The sequence below is a fragment of the Ranitomeya imitator genome, chromosome 4 (assembly GCF_032444005.1).
Source record: "Ranitomeya imitator isolate aRanImi1 chromosome 4, aRanImi1.pri, whole genome shotgun sequence".
Lineage (NCBI taxonomy): Eukaryota > Metazoa > Chordata > Amphibia > Anura > Dendrobatidae > Ranitomeya > Ranitomeya imitator.
The window spans coordinates 645,864,526-645,885,265 of NC_091285.1; the positions used below are offsets into that span (position 1 = coordinate 645,864,526).

The 20,740-nt window shown below is 46.7% G+C and overlaps 1 protein-coding gene across 1 annotated transcript in view; it reads right to left on the reverse strand.

Moving 5' to 3' along the window:
- Positions 1-20,740, reverse strand: part of PIWIL2 (piwi like RNA-mediated gene silencing 2) — a 243,951-nt gene that overhangs the window by 113,883 nt on the left and 109,328 nt on the right. The window lies entirely within an intron of this gene.

Consider the following 20,740-nt stretch of genomic DNA (forward strand, 5'->3'; position numbering starts at 1 on the left):
ATAGGTGCCACGTATCTCCGCAACAACGACCTATGGAATACATTATGTATGGAAAAGGAGTCTGGGAGGGTCAAACGAAAAGACACAGGATTGAGAACCTCAGAAATCCTATACGGACCAATAAAACGAGGTTTAAATTTAGGAGAGGAAACCTTCATAGGAATATGACGAGAAGATAACCAAACCAGATCCCCAACACGAAGTCGGGGACCCACACGGCGTCTGCGATTAGCGAAAAGTTGAGCTTTCTCCTGGGACAAGATCAAATTGTCCACTACCTGAGTCCAGATCTGCTGCAACCTATCCACCACAGAATCCACACCAGGACAGTCCGAAGACTCAACCTGTCCTGAAGAGAAACAAGGATGGAACCCAGAATTGCAAAAAAATGGAGAAACCAAGGTAGCCGAGCTGGCCCGATTATTAAGGGCGAACTCAGCCAACGGCAAAAAGGACACCCAATCATCCTGGTCTGCAGAAACAAAACATCTCAGATATGTTTCCAAGGTCTGATTGGTTCGTTCGGTCTGGCCATTAGTCTGAGGATGGAAAGCCGAGGAAAAGGATAGGTCAATGCCCATCCTACCACAAAAGGCTCGCCAAAACCTTGAAACAAACTGGGAACCTCTGTCAGAAACAATATTCTCAGGAATGCCATGCAACCGAACCACATGCTGAAAGAACAAAGGTACCAAATCAGAGGAGGAAGGCAATTTAGCCAAGGGCACCAGATGGACCATTTTAGAAAAGCGATCACAGACCACCCAAATGACTGACATCTTTTGAGAAACGGGAAGGTCAGAAATGAAATCCATCGAAATATGTGTCCAAGGCCTCTTTGGGACCGGCAAGGGCAAAAGCAACCCACTGGCACGAGAACAGCAGGGCTTAGCCCTAGCACAAATCTCACAGGACTGCACAAAAGTACGTACATCCCATGACAGAGATGGCCACCAGAAGGATCTAGCCACTAACTCTGGTACCAAAGATTCCAGGATGACCAGCCAACACCGAACAATGGAGTTCAGAGATAAGTTTATTAGTCCACCTATCAGGGACGAACAGTTTCTCTGCTGGACAACGATCAGGTTTATTCGCCTGAAATTTTTGCAGCACCCGCCGCAAATCAGGGGAGATGGCAGACACAATGACTCCTTCCTTGAGGATACCCGCTGGCTCAGATAAACCCGGAGAGTCGGGCACAAAACTCCTAGACAGAGCATCCGCCTTCACATTTTTAGAGCCCGGAAGGTACGAAATCACAAAGTCGAAGCGGGCAAAAAATAACGACCAACGGGCCTGTCTAGGATTCAAGCGCTTGGCAGACTCGAGATAAGTCAAGTTCTTATGATCAGTCAATACCACCACGCGATGCTTAGCTCCTTCAAGCCAATGACGCCACTCCTCGAATGCCCACTTCATGGCCAGCAACTCTCGATTGCCCACATCATAATTACGCTCAGCGGGCGAAAACTTCCTGGAAAAGAAAGCACATGGTTTCATCACAGAGCAATCAGAACCTCTCTGTGACAAAACCGCCCCTGCTCCAATCTCAGAAGCATCAACCTCGACCTGGAACGGAAGAGAAACATCTGGCTGACACAACACAGGGGCAGAACAAAAACGACGCTTCAACTCCTGAAAAGCTTCCACAGCAGCAGAAGACCAATTAACCAAATCAGCACCCTTCTTGGTCAAATCGGTCAATGGTTTGGCAATGCTAGAAAAATTACAGATGAAGCGACGATAAAAATTAGCAAAGCCCAGGAACTTTTGCAGACTTTTCAGAGATGTCGGCTGAATCCAATCCTGGATGGCTTGGACCTTAACTGGATCCATCTCGATAGTAGAAGGGGTAAAGATGAACCCCAAAAATGAAACTTTCTGCACACCGAAGAGACACTTTGATCCCTTCACAAACAAAGAGTTAGCACGCAGGACCTGAAAAACCATTCTGACCTGCTTCACATGAGACTCCCAATCATCTGAGAAGATCAAAATGTCATCCAAGTAAACAATCAGGAATTTATCCAGATACTCACGGAAGATGTCATGCATAAAAGACTGAAACACAGATGGAGCATTGGCAAGTCCGAACGGCATCACTAGATACTCAAAATGACCCTCGGGCGTATTGAATGCAGTTTTCCATTCATCTCCTTGCCTGATTCTCACCAGATTATACGCACCACGAAGATCTATCTTAGTGAACCAACTAGCCCCCTTAATCCGAGCAAACAAGTCAGATAACAATGGCAAGGGATACTGAAATTTAACAGTGATCTTATTAAGAAGGCGGTAATCAATACACGGTCTCAGCGAACCATCCTTCTTGGCTACAAAGAAGAACCCTGCTCCCAGTGGTGATGACGATGGGCGAATATGTCCCTTCTCCAGGGATTACTGCGCATAGCGGCGTGTTCGGGCACGGATAAATTAAATAATCGACCTTTAGGGAATTTACTACCAGGAATCAAATTGATAGCACAATCACAATCCCTATGCGGAGGTTGAGCATCGGACTTGGGCTCTTCAAATACATCCTGATAATCAGACAAGAACTCTGGGACCTCAGAAGGGGTGGATGACGAAATCGACAAAAATGGAACATCACCATGTACCCCCTGACAACCCCAGCTGGATACCGACATGGAATTCCAATCCAAAACTGGATTATGGGTTTGTAGCCATGGCAACCCCAACACGACCACATCATGCAGATTATGCAACACCAGAAAGCGAATAACTTCCTGATGTGCAGGAGCCATGCACATGGTCAGCTGGGCCCAGTATTGAGGTTTATTCTTGGCCAAAGGTGTAGCATCAATTCCTCTCAATGGATTAGGACACCGCAAAGGCTCCAAAAAAACCCCACAACGTTTAGCATAATCCAAATCCATCAGATTCAGGGCAGCGCCCGAATCCACAAACGCCATGACAGAAAACGACGACAAAGAGCATATCAAGGTAATGGACAGAAGGAATTTGGACTGTACAGTACCAATGACGGCAGACCTAGTGGACCGCTTAGTGCGCTTAGGACAATCAGAAATAGCATGAGTGGAATCACCACAGTAGAAACACAGACCATTCAGACGTCTGTATTCCTGCCGTTCAACTCTAGTCATAGTCCTATCGCACTGCATAGGCTCAGGTTTAACCTCAGGCAGTACCGCCAAATGGTGCACAGATTTACGCTCGCGCAAGCGTCGACCGATCTGAATGGCCAAAGACAAAGACTCATTCAAACCAGCAGGCATAGGAAATCCCACCATGACATCCTTAAGAGCCTCAGAGAGACCCTTTCTGAACAAAGCTGCCAGCGCAGATTCATTCCACTGAGTGAGTACTGACCATTTCCTAAATTTCTGACAATATACTTCTATATCATCCTGACCCTGGCACAAAGCCAGCAAATTTTTCTCAGCCTGATCCACTGAATTAGGCTCATCGTACAGCAAACCGAGCGCCAGGAAAAACGCATCGACACTACTCAATGCAGGGTCTCCTGGCGCAAGAGAAAATACCCAGTCTTGAGGGTCGCCGCGCAAAAAAGAAATAATAATCAAAACCTGTTGAATAGGATTACCAGAATGAGGTTTCAAGGCCAGAAATAGCTTACAATTATTTTTGAAACTTAGAAACTTAGTTCTATCTCCAAAAAACAAATCAGGAATAGGAATTCTTGGTTCTAACATAGATTTCTGATCAATAGTATCTTGAATTTTTTGTACATTTATAACGAGATTATCCATTGAAGAGCATAGACCCTGAATATCCATGTCCACACCTGTGTCCAGAATCACCCAAATGTCTAGGGGAAAAAAAAAAAGTGAACACAGAGCAGAAAAAAAAAAAAAATGATGTCAGAACTTTTTCTTTCCCTCTATTGAGAATCATAAGTATGGCTCCTTGTACTGTTATGTTTGCTAATGACAGGTGTTATGAAGGAAATCCAGAAACACAGTGAGCTTAGCGATCAGAGCGCACACAGTGATCTGACAAATACCCAAAAATACAAGAACGAGCTCTGAGACGTGGAAACTCTGTAGACTGCACACCTGATCCTATCCTAAACACAACTAAAAGCGGCTGTGGATTGCGCCTAACAACTACCTAGGCAACTCGGCACAGCCTAAGAAACTAGCTAGCCTGAAGACAGAAAAATAGGCCTGACTTGCCCCAGAGAAATTCCCCAAAGGAAAAGGCAGCCCCCCACATATAATGACTGTGAGTAAGATGAAAAGACAAAACGTAGGGATGAAATAGATTCAGCAAAGTGGGGCCCGATATTCTAGGACAGAGCGAGGACAGTAAAGCGAACTTTGCAGTCTACAAAAAACCCTAAAGCAAAACCACGCAAAGGGGGCAAAAAAAAAACCACCGTGCCGAACTAACGGCACGGCGGTACACCCTTTGCGTCTCAGAGCTTCCAGCAAAACAAAAGACAAGCTGGACAGAAAAAAAGCAACAAAAAAGCAAAAAGCACTTAGCTATACAGAGCAGCAGGTCACAGGAACAATCAGGAGAAGCTCAGATCCAACACTGAAACATTGACAAGGAGCAAGGATAGCAGCATCAGGCGGAGTTAAGTAATGAAGCAGTTAACGAGCTCACCAGAACACCTGAGGGAGGAAGCTCAGAAGCTGCAGTTCCACTTGTGACCACAGGAGTGAATTCAGCCACAGAATTCACAACACTCCGCATGGCGGCATGCTCTGGCACAGACAGATTGAAAAGTCGGCCCTTAGGGAACTTACAACCAGGAATCAAGTTAATAGCACAATCACAGTCCCTATGTGGAAGAAGGGAACTGGACTTGGGCTCATCAAATACATCCTGGAAATCCGACAAAAACTCAGGGACCTCAGAAGAGGGGGAAGAGGAAATTGACATCAAAGGAACGTCACTATGTACTCCTCGACAACCCCAACTAGTCACCGACATAGTTTTCCAATCCAGCACCGGATTATGTTCCTGTAACCATGGAAATCCCAGTACAACAACATCATGCAGGTTATGCAACACCAGAAAACGGAAATCTTCCTGATGTGCAGGAGCCATGTACATAGTCATCTGTCTCCAGTACTGAGGTTTATCCTTGGCCAAGGGTGTAGCATCAATGCCCCTCAAAGGAATAGGGCTCTGCAAAGGCTGCAAGGAAAAACCACAGCGCCTGGCGAATTCTAAGTCCATTAAGTTCAGGGCAGCGCCTGAATCCACAAATGCCATGACAGAAAAGGACGACTGAGCAAATCAGGGTCACAGATAAGAGAAATTTAGGCTGTATAGTACTAATGGTAACAGACCTAGCGACTCTCTTAGTACGCTTAGGGCAATCAGAGATAACATGAGCCGAATCACCACAGTAAAAACACAGCCTATTCTGACGTCTGAATTCCTGCCGTTCTATTCTAGTCAAAATCCTATCACATTGCATAGGTTCAGGACTTTGCTCAGAGGACACTGCCATATGGTGCACAGCTTTGCGCTCGCGCAGACGCCGATCAATCTGAATGGCTAGAGACCTAGATTCGCTCAAACCGGCAGGCGTAGGAAAGCCCACCATAACATCTTTAAGGGTTTCAGAAAGACCTTTTCTGAAAATAGCAGCCAGAGCCTCTTCATTCCATTTAGTGAGCACAGACCATTTTCTAAATTTCTGGCAGTATAACTCTGCCGCTTCCTGACCTTGACACTAGGCCAACAGGGTTTTTTCTGCATGATCCACAGAATTAGGTTAGTCATACAATAATCCGAGCACTTGAAAAAATGCATCTACATTCAATAATGCCGGATCCCCTGTTTCAAGAGAAAAAGCCCAGTCTTGAGGGTCACCACGCAGCAAGGATATGATGATTTTCACCTGCTGAATGGGATCACCAGAAGAACGGGGTTTCAAAGCAAAAAACAATTTGCAGTTATTTTTAAAGTTCAAAAACTTGGATCTGTCCCCAAAAAACAAATCAGGAGTAGGAATTATGGGCTCTAAAGCCGGAGTCTGGACAACATAGTCCTGGATACTCTGTACTCTTGCAGCAAGTTGATCCACACGAGAAAACAAACCCTGAACATCCATGCCAAAACATATATCCTGAACCACCCAGATATCAAGAGGAAAAAAAAAGACAAACCAAAGCACAGAAAAAAAAAAGGTTCAGAACTTTCTTTTCCTTCTTTTGAGATACATTTAATTCATTTTTGGCCACTTGTACTGTTGTGATCGGGTGGTTTAGGAACAACATGAGACAAGCTCTGAAGGAGGTGGTATCTGTACTGACCGCAAACCCTGAACCTAGCAGCGCAACTAAAAATAGCCGTGGGGGGTACCTGACGCTCCCTAGACCCCTCGGCACAGCCTAAGATCTAACTTCCCCTAAAGATGGAAACAGGAAACCTATCTTGCCTCAGAGAAAATCCCCAAAGGAAAGATAGCCCCCCACAAATATTGACTGTGAGAGGAGGGGAAAATAACATACGCAGAAATGAAATCAGATTTTAGCATAGGAGGCCAGTCTAGCTTGATAGATAGGACAGGAAAGGATACTGTGCGGTCAGTATAAAAACTACAAAACAATCCACAAAGAGTTTACAAAATCTCCACACCTGACTAAAGGTGTGGAGGGTAAATCTGCTTCCCAGAGCTTCCAGCTAACAGAAATAATCCATACTGACAAGCTGGACAAATATAGAATGCACAGAACAATAAGTCCACAACATGTGGACTGAAATGAGCAAAGCCAGAACTTATCTTTGCAGAACTGGTCAGGAAACCAGGAGAATCCAAGCAGAGATGTGAATCCAGCCAGGAAACATAGACAAGTGGCACAGGCTGAAGAAAGAACCAGACTTAAATAGCGGAGCAGAAGAGATGATAAGTGGAGGCAGCTGATGACAGCTAACTCCAAGGAGCAGCCATACCACTAGAAACCACAAGAGGGAGCCCAAGAGCAGAACTCACAAAAGTGCCACTTACAACCACCGGAGGGAGCCCAAGAGCGGAATTCACAACACTGTAGGGGGTCTTGGAAGCACCAGAGCAATACTCATGCTCCTTCTTGCCAACTCACAGACTTGCGGTTCAAGTGTGGAGGGTCACCAAAAGATTTTTCAATTCAAGGACACAGTGGCAGAGTCCCACTCATGGCATAACATAACCATGCCCTTCTCAAATTGCTACATTCCCAAGATGCTCAGTTTTGGTCAATCTCAAAGACAGTGGCACATGTATATTTTTAGGGTGTTCTTGTTTCCTTCGAACAATGTCAACAGCTCTAGTAAGTCACCAGACCCTGTCGCGGGTGTGTCAGATGCAACAGACTGTCGCTCTGCATCTGGCAGCAGAAGATTTGGCATTACTGATGCCCCTTATTCCTTCTGTCTCTTCGAGACAACCTCCCTCCGACTCTAGTTGACACTCCTGGACCTGGGTGTTTATAAATCCCCAGTCTGCTGCAGAGTGTCACGGTGATATTCACATTTTCCCTTGTGAAGGCTAGAAGCAATAGCAGTCAGCTTATTTCCTCTCTGGAGCCGTTTGAGGACGTTTGGTGTTACCTCTCTGAGTCTGCTCAAGCCAAGTTCATTCCCCTTGTCTGTCTACCATTTTGTCTTTAGTTTACAGTGGGGATTGACCAGTGCTTATCCTTTCCCCCTTCCTATCCAGGGCCTAGCTCTACAGACATACAGGGCTTAGGTTTCCAGCTCGGCGATTGGTGAGGAACCAATTTAGGGGTGTTATCAGATCTGCCTAGAGGTCTCCACTCACCCTTTCTCTAGTGTCTGGGCTTCCTTCCTCTCTTCCCTTCGTGTTGCACTTAGTCTTCCCACACTATACGTGACAGACACGCTTTCTTTTGGTATCTGTAACTAAGGTATGCATTAAATACCCAGACATTGGAAATATTCTCATATCCTCATACCCCCAGAATTTGGATTGTAAGGAGCCAAGGACTCAAGGGGTATGTCTCCTTTTCATACACTCAGATCCACCACTGAAAATGGCCATAGGTGTGGGGAGGAGATGGCAGATTTTTACACCTCATATGGTATTGTCCTCTTATTGCATACTTTTGGAAAGAGGTCATAGCTTTTCTCATCGAGATAGCACAAACCCCTGCATCACTGCCCTAAGGTGTGTTTATTAAGAATCTTTGCTGAGGAGACCAGACCTCACCACCCTCGCACTCTTCTTAGGGAAACATTGCTTTTAGCTCACAAGGATATCGCAATGAGATGGATGGGTAGAAGATCCCAGCGAACGTCACACTGGGTAATATGGTTCCTGCAGCTTCCTATGAGAGGGTGGAAAACAAAAACAGACAATGTCGTCAAAATTTTTTATAAGGTTTGAAAACCTTAGTTTGATTCCCCTTTGCCTTGAATTAGTCCCCAGGCAATGAGGGTTATTGTCTCATGATTAAAGTATGTGATATTTGGCGCCCAACGTGTGTCTTTTACTTTTGGTATATATTATTATTATTTATATAGCACCATTGATTCCATGGTGCTGTTCATAAGAAGGGGTTACATACAAAATACAGAAATCACTTACAGTAAACAAACTAACAATGATAGACGAACAGAGGGAAGAGGACCCTGTCCCTACGGGCTTACATTCTACAGGATGAAGGGGAAGGAGACAGTAGGTTGGGGTTTGCAGTAGCTCCGGTGGTGTTGAGGTGGCAGTGTGGTCATTGCAGGTTGTAAGCTTTCTTGCAGAGATGGATTTTCAGGTTCCGTCTGTGGTGGATAATTGGACATATTGGAGCACAGAATTCAAGAGGAGGAATGTTATTTGGCAAAAGTCTTGTAGATGAATGGGAGAGGAATGAGTAAGTGTGGAGGAGAGAAGGTTGTCTTGGGAAGACCAGAGATTATGTAAGGAAGATAACTCGAGATTACTTTGGAGATGTATGGAGGAGAAAGGTTATGGATGGCTTTATAGGTCAGTTAGTAGTTTGAACTGGATACACTGCGGAATTGGGCGCCAATGAAGGCATTTGCAAATGTCGAGAAGCGGAGGAATAGCGAGGAGAGAGATGTATTAGTTGAGCAGCAGAGTTAAGGAAGGACTTGAGAAGTGTGAGTGTTAGAAGGTAGGTCACATAGGAGGATATTGCAGTAGTCGAGGCGGGAGATGATGAGGGTAAGCACAAACATTTTAATGGAACGAGGATTGAGGAAAGGATGGATTCTGGAAATAGTTTTGAACTGAAGGTAACAGTAGGTGGAGAGAGCTTGGATGTGAGGTTGGAAGGACAAGGCAGACAAGGATTACTCAGACAGGGGATTTCCGCTACAGGGAAAAGCGTGAAGTTGTTTATTGTTATAAACAGATCAGGTAGGGAAGATACGCGAGATGGAAGAAAGATAATGAGTTTAGATTTGTCCAAATTGAGCTTCAGGAAACAAGAGGAGAAGACGGAGGATATGGCTGATAGACACTCGGGCATTTTAGATGGCAGAGAGCAGATGCCTGTGCCCGAGAGGACGATCTGAGTGTCACCAGTGTACAGATTGCACTGGAAACCATGGGACTTTATGAGTAGTCTCAGGTCAAGGGTATAGATGGCGAAAAGTAGGGATCCTAGGATAGAGCCTTGAGGGACTCCAACAGAGGGCAGGAAGAGGAGGTGGTGTTGGAGATGCTAAATGTTGGAAAGGTATGAGGAGATTCAGGATAAGGCAAGGTCTTTGATGCCAAAGGGAGACAGGACGTGTAGTAAGAGGCAGTGGTCAACTGTGTCAAAGGCGGACAGGTATAGGAGGATAATGGAGAAATGTCTGCTGGCCTTGGCTACAAGTCGTTAATAATTTTAGTTAGGGCAGTTTCAGTGAAATGGTGGGGGCGGAAGCCAGATTGTACAGTAGGTTGTCAAAGAGTGAGTTAGATGAGAGGTGGGAGGAAAGTTGAGCGTGAACATGCTGTTCAAGGAGTCTGAAAGCGAATGAGAGCAGCGATAGCTGAATATAATGGTTTGATTGAAGGATGGCTTTTTGAAGATAGGTGTGATTGTGGCATGTGTCAAAGTAGAAGGGTAAAGTACCAGAAGTTAGCGATAGGTTAAATAGATGGGTTAGTAATGGGATAAGCGTGGTGGTGAGATTAGGGAGGGATGGGGTCATGTGCACAAGTGGTGAGGTGCGATTTGGAGAGAAGAGTGAGATCTCCTGTGGGTTAGGGGATTGATCTGGTATACAAAAGGTTTGTGGTGGTCAAACAATAAAGACTTGCATGGTATGCTCGATTTGTATTTTTGAAGTGTGTGGCAAAGTCCTCAGCAGGGATTAGGTAGGTTTGGAAGGGGCAGTGAAGGGCGGAGGAGGAAGGTAAAAGTTTGGAATAACTGGGGTTGAAGGATAGAGACGAGGGTTGTGAAGTAGGCCTGTTTAGCAGAGGTGAGGGCTGATTTGAAAGGCAGTGTTCTCTTTTTGAATGCGGTGAAATCATCTTGCAAATGTGTTTTATACCACTTCACAAAGCTTTTTAGTGAGGTCATTGTTCCAGGATTGTCTAGACCCATAGTATGTCAAGGGCACGGTTAAATTTGCCAGACAGTTTTAATGAGCAATGAGAAATGTTGTTTGTTCTTTTGTTCTATGATGTAACCTTTTATGTTGTATAATCTTCAATAAAATGAGTTTAAAAAACCTCAAAACATAAGCTTGTATGTTCCTTGGGTTTAATTTAGGATATTTCCACGCTATAGATTTTCCACAGCAGATGTCATAGAAGAGTGTTAGAACTTTTGATTGGGGGTCCAGGTCCTGAGACTTCCCATCAATAAAATTTCTGACACACCACAATGTCATGCCAAAAGTTTTCTAAAAATACAGATACAGTTTTATTCCAAATTATGAATACCGTATATACTCGAGTATAAGCCGACCCGAGTATAAGCCGACCCCTCTAATATTGCCACAAAAAACTGGGAAAACTTATTGACTCGAGTATAAGCCTAAGGTAGGAAATGCAGCAGCTACTGGTAAATTTCAAAAATAAAAATAGATGCTCTATACCGTTCATTATTGCCCCATAAGATGCTCCATATAAAGCTGTGCCATATATAATGCTCCATACTGTTCATTATTGCCCCATAGATGTGCCATAGAAAGCTCTGCCATATAGTGCTGTGTGCCGTTCAGTACTGCCCCATAGCTGCCATATAGTGCTGTGTGCCATTCAGTACTGCCCCATAGCTGCCATATAGTGCTGTGTGCCGTTCAGTACTGCCCCATAGCTGCCATATAGTGCTGTGTGCTGTTCAGTAGGGTTGAGCGACCTTGACCTTTTTAGAGTCGAGCCGTGTTTCGCGAAACCCGACTATCTTAGAAGTCGAGTCGAGTGGAATCGGCCGATTATCGCGAAAAGTCGGGTATCGCCCGAAACACGAAACCCAATGCAAGTCTATGGGGGAGCATAGTCGGCAGTGAGTGGAGGCCAGGAAAACACCTACACTGCCCATTTTAATGGCAAAAACATCCATTCTTGTTAAAGAAGCTTGTCAATCGTAATTTACCTTATAATAATTGGAAGGCATTTGAAATTGGGGGTCATTTGGCTAAAGTTGTGGGGGGTAGGGCTGGTTCAAGTAATTAGTGGGCCCAGTAAATCTGGACCACGTCACGGCAGTGGAGCAGGGAGAGGTAAGTATTTAAACTTTGCAAGTGCTGTGATCCTGAGCAAGCAGGGGGGGCCCACTCGTTGGCATTGGCACTGGCACAGGGCCCCTCAAAGTACAGCGGTGTGTTTGCACGGCGGGGGCGCCTCCCACCGGCAGCAACACTTTTGCGTACCATGAGAGGCCCTGTGCCAGTGACGTCGCCAACTAGTATTCCTCCCCCCACCTGATGAAGGAACCTGCACTTTCATCTGCACCTTCCTCTTTGTCCCCGTGTAAGGTGGTATGGTATGCGGGAAGAGGAACCTGACTTTCAGCAGGGTCACAATCTTGCTGTGTAGCGTGCACGGGGAATTTTGCGTTATGGGTCAATGTACCAGCAGACTCATCTATCACTGGCTGGGCAATGGGCAGGATGAGGAGGAAACACAGATATAGGCCCAAAGAATAAAGTGGGCTAAATGCAGTTCAAAATTGGTAACACAGGACTAACCAGGGGGCATTGCAGTGGAGGACAACTGGAATGAGAGGCTGACACAGAGAGTAGGCCCAAATCAGTAAGTAGTCGACATGCAGTTCAAAATTGGCAACCGTAGTAAACAGGCGGCCCAGCTTTGTTCAGTTGAGGAGAACAGCAAGGAGTGGCAGACACCGATAGTAGGCCCCAACCCAACTAGTAGGCCAAATGCAGTCTAACATTAACAACTACTTAACAAGAGCCTGAAAATGGAATTTCAGGACAGGAAACCAGGAGAACAGCAAGGAGTGGCAGACACCGATAGTAGGCCCCAAACCAACTAGTACGCCAAATGCAGTTGTTCCATTTAACTACAATTTAATGAGAGCCTGAAGATAGAAGTTCAGGAAAGGCAACCTGGAGAACACCTTGGAGTTGAACACACCATCTCTCTACACCCCATACCCAATTTGTAGGCCTAATGCAGTGTAGTTTTCTACAACTACTAAACGAGAGTCGGAAGACCGAAGCAATGTGGACGAAACCTGGGGAACACCTTGGAGTGGAACACACCATCTCTCTACACCCCATACCCAATTTGTAGGCCTAATGCAGTGTAGTTTTCTACAACTACTAAACGAGAGCATGAAGATCGAAGCAATGGAGAGGAAACCTGGGGAACACCTTGGAGTGGAACACACCATCTCTCTACACCCCATACCCAATTTGTAGGCCTAATGCAGCGTAGTTTCCAACAACTACTAAACGAGAGCATGAAGATCGAAGCTCAGGAAAGGCAACCTGGAGAACACCTTGGAGTGGAACACACCATCTCTCTACACCCCATACCCAATTTGTAGGCCTAATGCAGCGTAGTTTCCAACAACTACTAAACGAGAGCATGAAGATCGAAGCAATGTAGAGGAAACCTGGGGAACACCTTGGAGTGGAACACACCATCTCTCTACACCCCATACCCAATTTGTAGGCCTAATGCAGCGTAGTTTCCAACAACTACTAAACGAGAGCATGAAGATCGAAGCAATGGAGAGGAAACCTTGGGAACACCTTGGAGTGGAACACACCATCTCTCTACACCACATACCCAATTTGTAGGCCTAATGCAGCGTAGTTTCCAACAACTACTAAACGAGAGCATGAAGATTGAAGCTCAGGAAAGGCAACCTGGAGAACACCTTGGAGTGGAACACACCATCTCTCTATACCCCATACCCAATTTGTAGGCCTAATGCAGCGTAGTTTCCAACAACTACTAAACGAGAGCATGAAGATTGAAGCTCAGGAAAGGCAACCTGGAGAACACCTTGGAGTGGAACACACCATCTCTCTACACCCCATACCCAATTTGTAGGCCTAATGCAGCGTAGTTTCCAACAACTACTGAACGAGAGCATGAAGATTGAAGCAATGGAGAGGAAACCTGGGAACACCTTGGGGAGGCAGACACCGTTAGTAGGCCCTACCAAAGTTGTACACCCAATGCAGTTTTAAAATTCCTAGAGGCTGAAAACAAGACTATTGACGCTCAGCTTTTTTCAGAGGAACACAGCTGAATTGAGTGGCGCAGACAGACACAGGTAGTAGGACTTAACCCAAAAATGTGGCTCACTGCAGCAGAAAAAAGTTACAGGGGTACACAAGCTGCAGTGCTCTGGGCAGTGGAGGACAATTTCAATAGTGAACCGCAGACAGACTTTGTACGCCTACTATTAAAAAAAGGATGCTCTATGCAATTATAAATAGGTTCTAGGGGTACACGGGCAGCAGTGGTGTGGTCAGTGGAGGCCTAGTGGAAGGAGTGACCGCAGACAGGCATCGAAGGCCTAAAATAATAACACATGGCTGTAGGCAATTTTAAATTGGTTCCAGGGGTACACGGGCAGCAGTGGCCTGGTCAGTGTAGTAGTAGTAGAAAGAACGGACCGCAGACAGGCATCGAAGGCCTAAAATAATAACACATGGCTGTAGGCAATTTTAAATTGGTTCCAGGGGTACACGGGCAGCAGTGGTGTGGTCAGTGGAGGCCTAGTGGAAGGAGTCACCGCAGACAGGCATCGAAGGCCTAAAATAATAACACATGGCTGTAGGCAATTTTAAATTGGTTCCAGGGGTACACGGGCAGCAGTGGTGTGGTCAGTGGAGGCCTAGTGGAAGGAGTGACCGCAGACAGGCATCGAAGGCCTAAAATAATAACACATGGCTGTAGGCAATTTTAAATTGGTTACAGGGGTACACGGGCAGCAGTGGTGTGGTCAGTGGAGGCCTAGTGGAAGGAGTGACCGCAGACAGGCATCGAAGGCCTAACATAACAAAAATGTCAATACAATGGTATTGTCAGTGGCAGGCATTGAAGGATGTCAGCGCATAGACTAAACATTGGTGGAGCTGTGAGATAATTTTGCAAGTGGTAGAGCACTGTTTGAGCTGGGGGGGGAAACTGTCTTGTGGCCGGCGGTACAGGCCCAGGGCCCCTCATATTACAACGGTGTGTCTGACGTTGGGTGCGCACCACCACCGCCAGAGACACTTTATTGCACTAGGAGGGACCCAGTGGCAGTGCCGTCGACCAAAAGCGGGCACACCCACCTCTTCAGACAAACAGCACTCTCACGGGTGCTGTCGCCAAGTGTCGATACCACGGCCCCGTGTGGGGAGTTTGGCCATTTAGTGAGGTGTAAACATGTCGTATGCTGGACAATCAGGTGCAGAAAATTACGAGATTGGAAAAGGCATTCAGAATAGTCCACAGGCAAGACCTTTTCATAGGAAAGCTAGGTGTCGGCCGGGCAAGGTGGGGCAAAAGATTTCGAAATCCAGTTGTGGTTCATTTTAATGAAGGTTAGATCATCTACATTTTGGGTAGCCAGACGAGTCCTTTTTTCTGTTAGTATTGAACCTGCAGCACTGAATACTCTTTCTGATAGGACACTAGCTGCCGGGCAAGCAAGCTCCTGCAATGCATATTCTGCCAATTCTGGCCAGGTGTCTAATTTTGATGCCCAGTAATCAAATGGGAATGAAGGTTGAGGGAGAACATCGATAAGGGATGAAAAATAGTTTGTAACCATACTGGACAAATGTTGTCTCCTGTCACTTTGAATTGATGCTGCAGTACCTGTCCTGTCTGCGGTCTTAGCAAAATCACTCCACAACCTGGTCAGAAAACTCCTCTGGCCAACGCCACTTCTGATTTCTGCCCCTCTAACTCCTCTGGTCTGCTGGCCCCTGCAGCTCGTGTGAGAACGATCACGGGCGCTGTGTGCAGGGAATGCCAGAAGCAAAAGGTCAACAAGAGTTGATTGTTTGGTTGCTAATATTAGTTCCAAGTTCTCATGTGGCATTATATTTTGCAATTTGCCTTTATAGCGAGGATCAAGGAGGCAGGCCAACCAGTAATCGTCACCGTTCATCATTTTAGTTATGCGTGTGTCCCTTTTGAGGATACGTAAGGCATAATCCGCCATGTGGGCCAAAGTTCCAGTTCTCAAATCTGCGGTTGTGCTTGGTTGAGGGGCAGTTTCAGGCAAATCCACGTCACTTGTGTCCCTCAAAAAACCAGAACCCGGCCTTGCCGCGCCACCAATTTCCAGTGGCCCCGGAAAAGCTTCCTCATTAAAAATATAATCATCCCCATCATCCTCCTCCTCCTCTTCGCCCGCTACCTCGTCCTGTACACTGCCCTGGCCAGACAATGGCTGACTGTCATCAAGGCTTTCCTCTTCCTCAGCTGCAGACGCCTGATCCTTTATGTGCGTCAAACTTTGCATCAGCAGACGCATTAGGGGGATGCTCATGCTTATTATGGCGTTGTCTGCACTAACCAGCCGTGTGCATTCCTCAAACCACTGAAGGACTTGACACATGTCTTGAATCTTCGACCACTGCACACCTGACAACTCCATGTCTGCCATCCTACTGCCTGCCCGTGTATGTGTATCCTCCCAGAAAAACATAACAGCCCGCCTCTGTTCGCACAGTCTCTGAAGCATGTGCAGTGTTGAGTTCCACCTTGTTGCAACGTCTATGATTAGGCGATGCTGGGGAAGGTTCAAAGAACGCTGATAGGTCTGCATACGGCTGGAGTGTACGGGCGAACGGCGGATATGTGAGCAAAGTCCACGCACTTTGAGGAGCAGGTCGGATAACCCCGGATAACTTTTCAGGAAGCACTGCACCACCAGGTTTAAGGTGTGAGCCAGGCAAGGAATGTGTTTCAGTTGGGAAAGGGAGATGGCAGCCATGAAATTCCTTCCGTTATCACTCACTACCTTGCCTGCCTCAAGATCTACAGTGCCCAGCCACGGCTGCGTTTCTTTCTGCAAGAACTCGGACAGAACTTCCGCGGTGTGTCTGTTGTCGCCCAAACACTTCATAGCCAATACAGCCTGCTGACGTTTGCCAGTAGCTGCCCCATAATGGGAGACCTGGTGTGCAACAGTGGCAGCTGCGGATGGAGTGGTTGTGCGACTGCGGTCTGTGGACGAGCTCTCGCTTCTGCAGGAGGACGAAGAGGAGGAGGAGGGGGTGCGAACGGCTACAGCCAACTGTTTCCTAGACCGTGGGCTAGGCAGAACTGTCCCAAACTTGCTGTCCCCTGTGGACCCTGCATCCACAACATTCACCCAGTGTGCCGTGATGGACACGTAACGTCCCTGGCCATGCCTACTGGTCCATGCATCTGTTGTCAGGTGCACCTTTGTGCTCACAGATTGCCTGAGTGCATGGACGATGCGCTCTTTAACATGCTGGTGGAGGGCTGGGATGGCTTTTCTGGAAAAAAAGTGTCGACTGGGTAGCTCGTAGCGTGGTACAGCGTAGTCCATCAGGGCTTTGAAAGCTTCGCTTTCAACTAACCGGTAGGGCATCATCTCTAATGAGATTAGTCTAGCTATGTGGGCGTTCAAACCCTGTGTACGCGGATGCGAGGCTAAGTACTTCCTTTTTCTAACCATAGTCTCATGTAGGGTGAGCTGGACTGGAGAGCTGGAGATCGTGGAACTAGCGGGGGTGCCGGTGGACATGGCAGACTGAGAGACGGTGGGAGATGGTATTGTTGCCGCCGGTGCCCTAGATGCAGTGTTTCCTACTACGAAACTGGTGATTCCCTGACCCTGACTGCTTTGGCCTGGCAAAGAAACCTGCACAGATACTGCAGGTGGTGCGGAAAATGGTGGCCCTACACTGCCGGAAGGGATGTTGCGTTGCTGACTAGCTTCATTGGCCAAGGGTGCTACAACCTTAAGGGACGTTTGGTAGTTAGTCCAGGCTTGCAAATGCATGGTAGTTAAATGTCTATGCATGCAACTTGTAATGAGACTTTTCAGATTCTGTCCTCTGCTTAAGGTAGTTGAACATTTTTGACAGATGACTTTGCGCTGATCAATTGGATGTTGTTTAAAAAAATGCCAGACTGCACTCTTTCTAGCATCGGATACCTTTTCAGGCATTGCAGACTGAGCTTTAACCGGATGGCCACGCTGTCCTCCAACAGGTTTTGGCTTTGCCACGCGTTTTGGGCAAGATACGGGCCCGGCAGATGGAACCTGTTGCGATGTTGATGCCTGCTGCGGCCCCTCCTCCTCCGCTTCAGAACTGCTGCCGCCTGCACCCTGTTCCCCCAATGGCTGCCAATCGGGGTCAAGAACTGGGTCATCTATTACCTCTTCTTGTAGCTCGTGTGCAACTTCGTCTGTGTCACCGTGTCGGTCGGTGGTATAGCGTTCGTGATGGGGCAACATAGTCTCATCAGGGTCTGATTCTTGATCAGCACCCTGCGAGGGCAATGTTGTGGTCTGAGTCAAAGGACCAGCATAGTAGTCTGGCTGTGGCTGTGCATCAGTGCACTCCATGTCAGATTCAACTTGTAATGGGCATGGACTGTTAACTGCTTCACTTTCTAAGCCAGGGACGGTATGTGTAAAGAGCTCCATGGAGTAACCCGTTGTGTCGCCTGCTGCATTCTTCTCTGTTGTTGTTTTTGCTGAAGAGGACAAGGAAGCGACTTGTCCCTGACCGTGAACATCCACTAACGACGCGCTGCTTTGACATTTACCAGTTTCACGAGAGGAGGCAAAAGAGCTAGAGGCTGAGTCAGCAAGATAAGCCAAAACTTGCTCTTGCTGCTCCGGCTTTAAAAGCGGTTTTCCTACTCCCAGAAAAGGGAGCGTTCGAGGCCTTGTGTAGCCAGACGACGAACCTGGCTCCACAGCTCCAGACTTAGGTGCAATATTTTTTTTCCCACGACCAGCTGATGCTCCACCACTACCACTACCCTCATTACCAGCTGACAATGAACGCCCCCGGCCACGACCTCTTCCACCAGACTTCCTCATTGTTTTAAAAACGTAACCAAACTAACGGTATTTGTTGCTGTCACACAACTTACACGGTGAGCTATAACTTCAGTATGATTTAGCTACCCCTTTACAGGTGAGTGAGACCACAACGAAAATCAGGCACAATGTTACACACTCTGTTGTTGGTGGCAACAAATGAGAGAGATGCCACACACGCAGGACTGTCACTGAAGCACAAATGTAAATATTAATCTCCCACTGATTTGATTTTTTTTTTTTTTCAGGGAGACTTTAGGAAAAAAAAATAATAGAATAAAATGATTTTTTCAGGAAGAATTTAGAAACCAAATAAAACAAAAAAAGGCTTTCTATGGCCCACTGAGTGAGAGATGACGCACACAGGAGTCAGGAGTGGCACACAAGCCCAGAGGCCAATATTTATCTCCCACTGATTGATGTAGTGATTTTTTCAGGTAGATTTTGGAACCCAAATCAACCAAAAAAATAAATAGGCTCTCTATGGCCCACTATTTGTGAGAGAGATGGCACGCTCAGGACTGGCACACAAGCCCAGAGGCCAATATTAATCTCCCACTTTTTATTTTTTTTCAGGGAAAATTTATAAACCCAATAAAAAAAATAATAAATAGGCTTTCTATGGCCCACTATCTGAGAGAGAGAGATGGCACGCTTAGGACTGGCACACAAGCCCAAAGGCCAATATTAATCTCCCACTGATTGATTTATTGATTTTTTCAGGTAGAATTTAGAACCCAAATAAAGCAAAAAAAAAAAAAAATAGGCTTTCTATGGCCCACTGAGTGAGTGATGATGCACACAGGAGTCAGGAGTGGCACACAAGCCCTGAGGCCAATATTTTTCTCCCACTGATTGACGTAGCGATTTTTTCAGGTAGATTTTAGAACCCAAATCAAGCAAAAAAATAAATAGGCTTTCTATGGCCCACTGACTGAGAGATGGCACACACAGGAGTCAAGAGTGGCACACAAGCCCTGAGGCCAATATTTTTCTCCCACTGATTGATGTAGTGATTTTTTCAGGTAGATTTTATAACCCAAATCAAGCAAAAAAATAAATAGGCTTTCTATGGCCCACTGAGTGAGAGATGGCACACACAGGGATGGCACTCTAGCAGAAATGTAAATCTTAATCTCCCACAAAAAAAAAAAAACAGGGAGTGTCCAACAATTACTATCTCCCTGCAGTAATCTCAGCCAGGTATGGCAGGCAGCAATAAGGAGTGGACTGATGCACAAATTAAATAAAAAAAGTGTCGACAAACAAAAAAGATAGCTGTGCAAAAAGGAAGGAACAAGAGGATTTGTGCTTTGAAAAAAGCAGTTGGTTTGCACAGTGGCGTACACACAGCAATGCAGCTATCAGGGAGCCTTCTAGGGCAGCCCAATGAGCTACAGCGCTAAGGGGAAAAAAAAAAAAAAAAATGTAGCTTCCACTGTCCCTGCACACCGAAGGTGGTGTTGGGCAGTGGAAATCGCTACAGCACAAGCGGTTTGGTGGTTAATGGACCCTGCCTAACGCTATCCCTGCTTCTGACGAAGCGGCAGCAACCTCTCCCTAAGCTCAGATCAGCAGCAGTAACATGGCGGTCGGCGGGAACGCCCCTTTATAGCCCCTGTGACGCCGCAGACAGCAAGCCAATCACTGCAATGCCCTTCTCTAAGATGGTGGGGACCAGGACCTATGTCATCACGCTGCCCACACTCTGCGTTTACCTTCATTGGCTGAGAAATGGCGCTTTTCGCGTCATTGAAACGCGACTTTGGCGCAAAAGTCGCGTACCGCATGGCCGACCCCGCACAGGGGTCGGATCGGGTTTCATGAAACCCGACTTTGCCAAAAGTCGGCGACTTTTGAAAATGAACGACCCGTTTCGCTCAACCCTACTGTTCAGTACTGCCCCATAGCTGCCATATAGTGCTGCGTGCCGTTCAGTACTGCCCCATAGCTGCCATATACTGCTGTGTGCCGTTCAGTACTGCCCCATATCTGCCATATACTGTGTGCCGTTCAGTACTGCCCCATAGCTGCCATATAGTGCTGTGTGCCGTTCAGTACTGCCCCATAGCTGCCATATACTGCTGTGTGCCGTTCAGTACTGCCCCATAGCTGCCATATAGTGCTGTGTGCCGTTCAGTACTGCCCCATAGCTGCCATATACTGCTGTGTGCCGTTCAGTACTGCCCCATAGCTGCCATATAGTGCTGTGTGCCGTTCAGTACTGCCCCATAGCTGCCATATACTGCTGTGTGCCGTTCAGTACTGCCCCATAGCTGTGCCATAGAAAGCTCTGCCATTGCTGC